General features: G+C 48.3%; 1 pseudogene; it reads right to left on the reverse strand.

Annotated features, from left to right (window-relative positions):
* Window positions 1-1564: 1564 nt before the first annotated feature.
* LOC134968688 (homeobox protein OTX1-like) lies at window positions 1565-9729 on the reverse strand (annotated as a pseudogene).
* Window positions 9730-10366: the final 637 nt, after the last annotated feature.

Genomic DNA, 10366 nt, shown 5'->3' on the forward strand with positions numbered 1-10366 from the left:
CCAGCAAATCCAGTAGACAAGGAGTGCTGGGACTTGTAGTCTCAACACAGCTGGACAGGCAGTCACTGGTCTAGATACCTCTCCATACAGAGCTCTTTGTAACCTGTGATCCAGACTGCCAGGAGAGACCATGCAGTGCAGCTACGGTACTGCAGAAAATGTACAGGTATGCTCATGCTGCACTGCAGACTGGTGCTGATTGTAGTGGCTGCTGTTTGGTGACAGACCGCGTTGGACCAATGAGAAGGGGAGTGGATGAGGAAGAGGAGGTGCCTCGCCCCTCCCCATACCTGGAAGTGCCCCGCTCCCCGGCTATATTCACCATCATTGTGACCGTAGTCACAGAGAGTGTCAGAGTGCAATACGCTTCTGAGAGTCCGGCAGTGGATGAGTACTGCTAAGGGATGTACACAGTGAGAACTACTATGTCATTCTACCCCCTGGCGCGGGTGGCACTGCCAGGCGCCCCCCCCCAACCCCCCCCCCCCACCCCCACCCTCTGCGGCCGGCGCCCCTGGCAAGTGCCATCTTGGCCAATAGGAAGATACACCCCTGGGTGGCTACACAGTGCACTGTCCGCATTTGATGAGGAAAGAGGGGAGAGCAGCAGTCTTGGGGGGCGGGTGCTGAGATGAGCAGCAGGCATGCACACTATCTGGGGTGGATGAGCAGCAACATGCAAACAGATAGTAGAGGGGATAGAACAGAAGACATTTAAAAGAGTAGGGGAAGGGGGGTGAGAGCAGCAGGAATCCACACAGACTATGGAGATGGAGAGAAGAGAGCAGCCATGCAACAGACTGGGGTTGGGGGAGGGCAGCAGTATGCTTTTCACCTGAAGGCCGGTTAGGGGGAAGGGGCAGTAGGCAGAAATTTTGCCTAGGGTGCCGAGAAACCTTGCACCGGCCCTGACTAAATGAGCAGAAATTCACATTGTAGCACACTGAATGAGCTGAAATTGTGACAACAGGGACAGCCAGAGTGACGACAGGGAGAGAGAGAGAGTGACGACAGGGAGAGAGAGTGACGACAGTGAGAGAGTGACGACAGGGAGGGAGAGTGACGACAGGGAGAGAGAGTGACGACAGTGACAGCAGGGAGGGAGAGAGTGACAACAGTGACAGCTGGGAGAGAGAGAGTGACAGTAGGGACAGGGACGGTAATGACAGGGAGAGACGTGACAGCAGGGGAACATTACCTCATTTGTTGCTGGTGGCTGGCAGCGGTGACCGGTGGGCTGCTGGCGGCGGTGGGCGGCTGGCGGCGGTGAGCGGTGGGCTGCTGGCGGCAGTGAGCGGCGGGCGGTGGTTGGTTGTGAACTAGTACAGTGCTCTACACAGCCGCCAGCCGCCGCGCAGGGACGGGGAGCAACATGTGCAGCAGGATGGCCACTTCCATCGCCTCCTGCTGCACTTTCAGTTCCGCTTTTCCGGGTCAGTGGAAGAAGTGGCGCCGTATACCACCCCTCTTCGACCACTGGTCAAGGCACAATTTACTGGGAACCAGGCAGAGCCACAGGGGAGCCATGCCCTGACCTTCCCGCTAGCACCAGGGCTGACAGCACCTAGAACTTCCAGGTAGCCTGATCCTTGTAGTACAGGCAGTCAGAGGAGTTGAAGGGTAGCGCTGTGCCGGCATAGCCCTAGTGGTGGTGGTGATGGGGGTGGTGACTGGAGCTCTGGCTCAGGTGGTGGCCGGATATGGAGGAGGGGGGGCCATGGGACTGAGTTGGGGGTGGTGGTGGGAGTGCATGGGGGCCAGGTACGAGCTACAGTTCACATCCCCAAAGTAAGAGAAGGAAGGGGCCGGGTATCTCTGGCTGTAGCTGGCGGCCTGGCCTTAGGACAGGACATGGGGTAGGAGGTGGCTGTAAGCGCTGCATGCAAGAGGCGCTGTCAGGGCCCAGGGGATCTACGCCAGAGGCCGGGGCGGTGCCCGGGGAGATGGAGGCCAGGCTCCAGATGGAGGAGGCAAAGGGTGCACTACAGGTCAGCGCCGCGCCCAGGCTGAATTTGGAGGAGCCGCCGGAGCTGGACACGGCCGCCGGCGGGATGAACTGGCCGCTGCTCTCCGAGCCCGAGCTCTCCCAGGGCGTGCGGCACTTCTTCTTTGCCGGACGGCACTTTCCCCCGGCACCGCTGCTGCCCTGCCCTGTTGTATAATCCCGGGGAGCTAGGAGAGAAGCAGGATGTTTTTAAAGGAGATGCCGCCTGCAGGGATTCGGAGGTAAGCGCTCCCCTGCGCCTCTGTCATATTTGGAGGGGACAAGCTGTCCCCTTGCCCCCCCAGTTCCGAAGCCCCTGCTTTCACTGCTTTCTCCCTTGTCTGAGGTAACACATGCATGAGAACTGGCAAGATTACAGCCGGAACTTTTTGTGCAGGCCCTTTGTGGGACTAGACAAAGGGCCTGATTCTTGTTTGTAAGTAAAGCAAAACAGCAAGCAACTGGGCTAAACCATGCTGTATTGCAGGTGGGGTAGACGTAATATGTTCAGAGAGAGTTAGATTTGGGTGGGGTGTGTTCAAACTGAAATCTAAATTGCAGTGTAAGTCGAATAAAGCTGTATAATATTTGTGGGTTACATGCAAAAGCAGCTAGTATTTACCCTGCACAGAGAAATATAACCCAATATAATTTAACAGAAAGGATAGCTGGGGATTAGGGCTACTGGGGACACCCCCCCCCCCCAAAAAAAAAAAATACTATTAATTATTTTTTTTAAATGTCGATTTACATCCAACTCATTGATAACTTAAGTACATGAAAATTTCAAATAGTTAGAATTCTCTAGTTTTCTATGTAAGGGCAGATAGCTCAATCAATAAAGTGTCTGTCTGCAATGCCACAGCCAATGGGTACGAACCCTGGGTATACGTCATCATCAGCTTGAAATGTAATAAAGGAAAGTGTGACTGAGCTCTCAAGTTAAGTTCATGAATGTGGTATAGGTGTTAGGGATGGAAGCGGTAGAGGAGATTCTGGGCTTCAAAAAGGGGATAAGCTACATGTGAAAGTAATTAAAACAGATAACTGACAGGTGCTGCCAACAGTGCCCCCTAGCCAGCAGCACTATGTGTGGTGGCAAACTCCGCCCACACCTAGTTACGGCCCTGGTCTTGAGCACTACTGTGTTTACTATGGACTAAGGTCTTGCAGCGTGTACTAACGGGGCGGATCAAGACAGAGGAGGACCCGTGTGCAGCCATTTCCCCAGTGATTTCTATAGATCTCCGGAAATATGGTGTCTGTGTCTTGTTTCCAGTAATATGTGCGGCGCAGGTTTCTGGAAACATGGTGTTTGTGCTTTGTTTCCGGTGATACCTGTGGCGATGACTATGGCTACAGGGTGTGCAATGTGGACCCCCTGGACCCAGTCTGCTTCAAATAAAAACTATTGAAAAAGACCCTCCCTAAATGGCCGCTTCCTCAGAGGAGACAGTTATTAAAGATACTATAGCCTCCTCTATTATCTTTAATAACTGTCTCCTCTGAGACGGCGGTCATCTTGAAAGACATTTTCAATAGAGCCTGAGAGTGCCGGGCGGATGACAGCGGCAGCGGGTGGACAGGCACAAAGATGGTGGTGGGCGGGTGACGGCATGAGCGACCCGGGCCCTCCCCTCTCTTTTAGAGAGGCTGTGCCCAGGACACCCCTGAAGGCTAGCCTGCTTGTCTGTACAACCTACCCTGCACCCATTATAGATACTCCCATGGTTCCAACCACATGGTGTTAAATAATAAAACACATAACAATAGTAGTGCAGGTTAAAGACAACTTTCTGATTTCTGTGGCGGCCACAAAAACTCTACAGTATATAGGTGGCAAAAATGTTTTTTAGTATGCTTCCTGTATTGTATACGCCTGTAGATACCAAAGATGCCTACCATTTCTGCTACTCGATACACCATGGGTATTCAACATTTGGCCCTCCAGCGTCTGTGAAACTTCACTTTGTTGCATGCCCTGACACTTTTGCTATCAGGCATGCTAAATCTGTGGCATGGCATCCTGGGATGTGTATTTCCACCGCAACTGTAGGGGCGCATGTTGAAAACCCCTGTGATACACGCAATAATGGTCTGCTAACCCTGCCTACTTTATGTTAGCCCTGTCTACAGTTAGTTTGGCTACATGAGGTCACTTTCAGATTTTTCTCAAACGTCAATTCCCAATCCGTCCCTTGTTCAGAGTCTTCAAATAACTATTGTGGGGGGGAGGGGGGGGGGCAGTTATTAATATGGCGAGCATTGGTAACTCTTTTAGTACCTGTTGGGAAGTAAAAAAATAAATGATCAAGTAAATATTTATTTTTTATAAATGAATAAATATTATTTTAACAGTACTGCATAAATAAAAAATCTTTGGGCCTAATTCAGGTTGGATTGCAGTGTGCGATCCAACCGGAATTATTGAGACAAAGATGAGGGAGCATGCACAGCACCCATCCTGCGCATACGCTCGCATTTTCTGCGGGGGGGGGGGGGCGCAGAAAATGAAATCACCTCTGCCTGTCAATCAGGAAGAGGCGTTTGCGGGGCGGGCAATGCTACGTTCCCAGGGGGGAGACGGAGCGTTGCTGGGGCGGTGCGGCACTAGCGGGGGAGAAGGCAGTGATTTGAGGGCATGGCAGGGGCGTGATCACGGCGGCTGCGTGACGACACAAGCAGCCATCGCAATCAGGGAGATGGCGGCTGGCCTCCTGCGCCGGCAGGAGGCTTCCTTAGTTTTTGCTAAAAAGCAGAAATTGCGATGCGTTCACAATTTCTGCTTGTTCAACGGGGGAGGCTCCGGTCAGTATGCTGGGCAGCCTTGCCCAGCAATGGGCGGCCCCCAGCTTGCGCTCCAAAGGATTGCAAATTCTGCTAATTAGTAGAATTTGCAATCCTTACTGAATTAGGCCCCTTTTTCCATAAATAGAACATTTTTGTTAATGCTTCTATTCTGGGTACTTTTGCCAAAGTAATACCTCTTTCAGACCAAGCCTCTGACCCGGGATATTGTCGGCGCAACCCCGGTCCTCGCTTGGTGTGAAAAGGTTGTGTGTCCCAGGATCTTGACACCGGTCAAGATCAGGGTTAATCCTGGTACTGACCCAGGTAGCTTGCGGTGTGAAAGGCATGACCCGAATCATGCCTAAAATGAGCGGATTGGTGGCTCAGGAACACTTAGGGATTATGGTCCAAATGTACTAAGCCCTAACAAGAGATAAAGTAGTGATGGATAAAGAGTGATAAATGACCAGTTAACCAGCTCCTAACTGTCATATTTCAAACACAGCCTGTTACATGACAGGAGTTGGTTGGCTGGCCATGTATCACTCTTTATCCTTCACCACTTTATCACTTTTTAAGGCTTACTACATTTGGGCCTATGTCATCTCCAGGCATCCTCTTTAGCTACACTGGCAGACATGGGTCCAGTGTGAAAGGCGTTGACCCAAGAATAACCCAGGTCCATCCTGCAGTGTGAAAGGAATATGTACTTCTGAACATGGCTTGATACCCAGCTTCAAACAGTGGGGCAGATGTATTAAGCCTGGAGAAGGGATAAAGAAATTATAAAACCAGCCAGTCAGCTCATTTTCAAATGCGTAATGATTGGCTGGTGCGTTATCACCTTGCACTTAACACTGCTTTATCCCGTCTTTATCCCTTCTCCAGGTTTATACATCTGCCCCACTGGGCCTAATTCAGACCTGATCGCAGCAGCAACATTTTTCTCTAATGGGCAAAACCATGTGCACTGCAGGTGTTGGAGATATTGTTAGGATATTGTGCACTCTGTACCTGTCTCCTTCTGTGTATTGGTCTATGAGTGCATCCCCTAGTGTCAGACCTCTAGTGCCAGGAGTCACTCGGAGGTGAAGTTATATGATGTAGTTCCTGTTCCTCCATCTCAGAGAGAGTGAGGCGTGTGTGTGACACACACACAGACTGAGAGACAGAGTCCTAGGGTACAAGTGTGCAGAGCTGAGACTGGGAGCAGATCTCAGCTACAGAGACTCACAGTGTTCCAGTGCATGCATCATCTTCTCTACAGTGGGAGTCAGACTGCACAGCTGTGCAGTCCTCCATGCTTCACCACCACAGACATCTCCTGATAAGTACCACTACCTAATGCTGTTACCTTGTGTGATATATGGGCTCCTGATTACCGCTATCATTGTTACATCTGAGTCACCTGTGTACACTAAATAAACCTGCATTACTGTTTAAGTCATCAAGTGTGTGGACTGGTGTCACTGTACCAGATAGCCCAGTATACTCTGCCAACAGATATAACATGTGTAAAGAGAGTTACATTTGGGTGGGGTGTGTTCAAACTGAAATCTTCATTGCAGTGTAAAATTAAAGCAGCCAGTATTTTCTCTGCACAGAAACAAAATAACCCACCAAAATTTTACTCTCTCTGCACATGTTATATCTGCCCCACCTGCAGTGCACATGGTTTTACCCATTAGAGAAAGATTTTGCTGCTGCGATCAGGTCTGAATTAGGCCTAGTGTTCAAAATCTCGGGTTGGACCGTGGATTTTGATCTGAAAGCAGTATAAGGAGAACTGCCTTGATGCTTGAAATCTAAGTGCCCTCAGTAGGGATTATATTTTATGGCAGCATCATATAGCGCAAAGTGAAAAATAAGCTCTACTGCCAGCAAAAAAAAAAACACTATCCATTTTATCCAAGAAAAGGGCTTTTCACCCTTTGATAAATCAGCCTCTGTGTGCTATGGACCCTATTCATCTTCAGATGCAGTTTTGCTAAATTAGAAAAACTGCAAGTGCTTGCGGTCGCATGCTCGGGGCTGCCCATCACAGGACAGGCCGCCCAGCATACTAATGGTCACCAGCAATGTGACTGTAATTAAATTGAATAAGTGAAGCCCTCCTGCCTGTGCATTCTGGCCGCTGCCATTTTTCCCTGCCCCGAAAAAGTCCCAGACTCATCTGCGTTCCCCCATACCACCACATTGCCACCCCGCGACACTTGATTTGCTCCATCAGTCACACAAAACACTTGAATTCCCCACATAGCAGTGAGAAATAGTGTTAGCCTTTTATTATATAGGATATTTCAGCTGTGTTTAAAAAGCACCACTTAGTTATAGAATCTTATGTAGTAGTCTGCGAGATGCAAAAACTGTTTTTTCCTTTTAAATAATTATTACTTTAAAAATATGGTCAGACTCTCAGAATTGCAGCTGTGCTGCACCTGCATTTATTGTTTGTTGTTTAGGCAGTGTATGGAACGGAATCCAATCAGTTTACCGGCTGTTGGGATCAGGAGACCGAAGATAAACCTATAGTCAGAACCCCAACACTGGCCCGCGATTCCCACTTGGTTGGTGGATTCATGCCAAAAACCAAGTGGGAATAGAACCTGTATCAAGCACAGCGAACCATTGGGCTCGATGTGTGGCGAGCGCAACGTTCCAGCGAAGGGACTCATCCAGCAGACGGGATGCCGCTGTCAGTATATTGACTGCCATCATCCCATCTGTAAGGATATCGTTTGTATTCCGTTTGGAACATATGTCTGAAATAATCATTTACTTCTGTGGTAACTTCAACTTAATTTGTAGATCAAACTTTATTATGTTGTCCCTTTAAATATACTTCTATATGGCAGGAAGCCTTGGGACATTCTTGATCTGTTGCCAGAATCATAGCAAGAGAAGCTCCCCAGAGGAAAAAGATTTGCAATATGTTTTGGACTAGATTTAATTGGTCAGTTGACTCAAAATAATTTACATAATTCAATAATTGGAAAGCACGGTCCCATTTATTTGCCCCAAGTGACAAGGTATTATTATTATTATTATTATTATTACTCCTCACACAAAAGAGTACATTGTTGGAAACATTCGAGGGTCTGTTCTAAGTCATACAGTAACTTACAAAATTGCTCAGCCTTAAAAACTACAGTACAAAAGCAAATGGACCATGTTATTGTATTAATGGCATGGAACGAGTGAGAGACTCTATTGTTCTGAAATGTCAAGTGTCCTTATGAGCTATCTCTTCCAGTTTCTAAAAGAAATCTTCATGTACCTTGGTTACCGAGTTTCTACGAAATATACTCCAGGGAGAACAACCCAGGTAAAACAGATCAATAGTAAAGCACCAGGGATCATAAATTACCATATAATTTTTATTCTCCTTAAAGCAAAACAGGATAAGGTAGAAAAAAATGAAGTTGAAGAAATGTTTATATGTTCTGAGGCATTAAAGAATTCATGAGTGGTGAAGCACCACCATCATCTTCATCCCAAAATGGGTGGATTTTAAAAATTAAAATAAATTTGATTCAAAGCCTAGCACTCTTCTGGATTAAATCCATCTTTTGAACTGTCTACATTTTGAACTGTCTAACTTTTACATGTCGACCTCTTGACGCTGTTGAAGTAATGCATGTCTACCATTAGTGGTCGACCTATTGACTGTAGACCTCTTTAGTGTAGATTTATAGACCGGATACCATTTGCTGTTTGTGTGTGTGTGTGTGGGGGGGGGGGGGGGTCTGAGCTCTCAATTAGAGCACAGGACAAGACAGTAGCTGCCAGGAAGAAGAGACAGGAGCCTTACCATGAGATGGGAGAATGTGAGCTTGTAAAGCTCAGGTCTGTCTCCTTCACGTTCTATTATGTATGTTTATTTATATATTATGGGATGTTTAACCTTTTCCTGACCAGTTACATTATTTATATTTGGGGGGATATTCAATTTGGCCCAAAGAGACATTGGGAGTAAAAAACCCCGATGTTTCTTCAGGTGCTTTGGTCGGGCTATTTAATTCACTCGGCCGGTAACGAGTCTTCTTACACCCGAAAACACACAGGTTCAGTGAAACCTGTGTGTTTTCGGGTGAAATAGCCCCGTTTTTGCTGTTATCAGGCATTTTGCTTCGCCTGCCTGAGGCAGGTGAAGCAAAACCCCCCATAAGCCGCGGCACGCGCCAATTAAATAGCCCCCGCCGGCCGATACTTATCACCCGGCACCCCGGGCCAAATTGAATATCCCTGTAAGTATGTTTGATACAGCCTATACTATAGACCATCTATATATTCAGTGTATAAAAAGAGCAATGTATATATAAGGGTCGGTAAGGTTCACTACCACTTTCCCAAACTCCTGCACTTGCTCCGATATTCAGCCGAGTGGGAGATTGTGGAATACATTTTGTAAACCCCCCTCTTGAAATACTGCATTTGCCCCTGTGATGCATTTCTCCAGTATCAGTATTATTCGGCTGCATATTAATACCCTTTTTCCACCAACGAACTGGGCCGAACCCAGATTTTTGAACATGGTCTGAGCTAGGTCAAACCCCCGTTTACGATGCATATTCAACTCGCGTGATTCCTGGGTTGACAACTTTCACACTGCACCTTTGTGTAGTGTTTCTGTTCTGCTGGCGCTTGGAGATGGCATCATCTCCAAGCGTCAGTGATCCAGCTCTCCATAGGCTTTAAACAAGACCCGGGTCACCCTTTTTTTAACCAATCTTTAATGTGGAGTGTTGCAGGGTGGTTATCTGCCAAATAGGAGAAAGGGATATGTCATGGAGCATCATACAACTAGGCGCAATTCATCTACCAGGAGGGAATATTGTTCCTGTGAAGTGTTGTAATACATCTATCTGGACTAGTGCTGGTAACTAGACCTGAACATCCCGACTGCTATTACCATTGAAGGTACTTGTAGCTCTATCTTTGCTTATTTTGCACATGATTGTTGTACACCTGCTGCTGGATATTGAAATAAGGTCGTTTCTTGGACAGTGCCATAACTGCGTGTGTGCCAGCAGTCCCTGGCACACAGTGCAGTCGCACTGAGGGTGCAACTGCCCGCATCCCCAAAGTCTGCAGCATTGTAATGAGTCAGACTGACTCATTGCAAGCAGCCTGTACTGTGTGCTGCAGCCGGAGCGAGCATCCAAAGGGGAGATGTTTGCAGTGTGCCCGCCTCCTGACCGCCGCTGCCCAGCTCCCGCACTTACACTCCAGCTGCTGGCTCCTGCCTCTTGACCCCCCGCTGCCCGGCTCCCACCCTTACACTCCGGCTCCCGCCTCCTGACCCTCCGCTGCCCGGCTCCAGCCCTTACACTCTGGGTATATGGATCCCGCACCCACCCTCTGGCTCCCGCCACCTTACATACCAGCTCCCGCACGCAGAGGCAGGTCCAGCAGCGGCAGCAGTAGCTGCATGAGGAGAAACTGATGAGAAGAGAGGTGACTGACAAGGGAAAATGCCGGGGTGGGGATAAAGAGAGAGAGTACATATGTGGCTAGTATATATATATATATATATATATATATATGGTAGAATACAAGTTTGCAAAAAACAGCGCCCCAACTCAAAAGTGC

Source organism: Pseudophryne corroboree, chromosome 11 (genome assembly GCF_028390025.1).
Source record: "Pseudophryne corroboree isolate aPseCor3 chromosome 11, aPseCor3.hap2, whole genome shotgun sequence".
In the NCBI taxonomy this organism is placed as follows: domain Eukaryota; kingdom Metazoa; phylum Chordata; class Amphibia; order Anura; family Myobatrachidae; genus Pseudophryne; species Pseudophryne corroboree.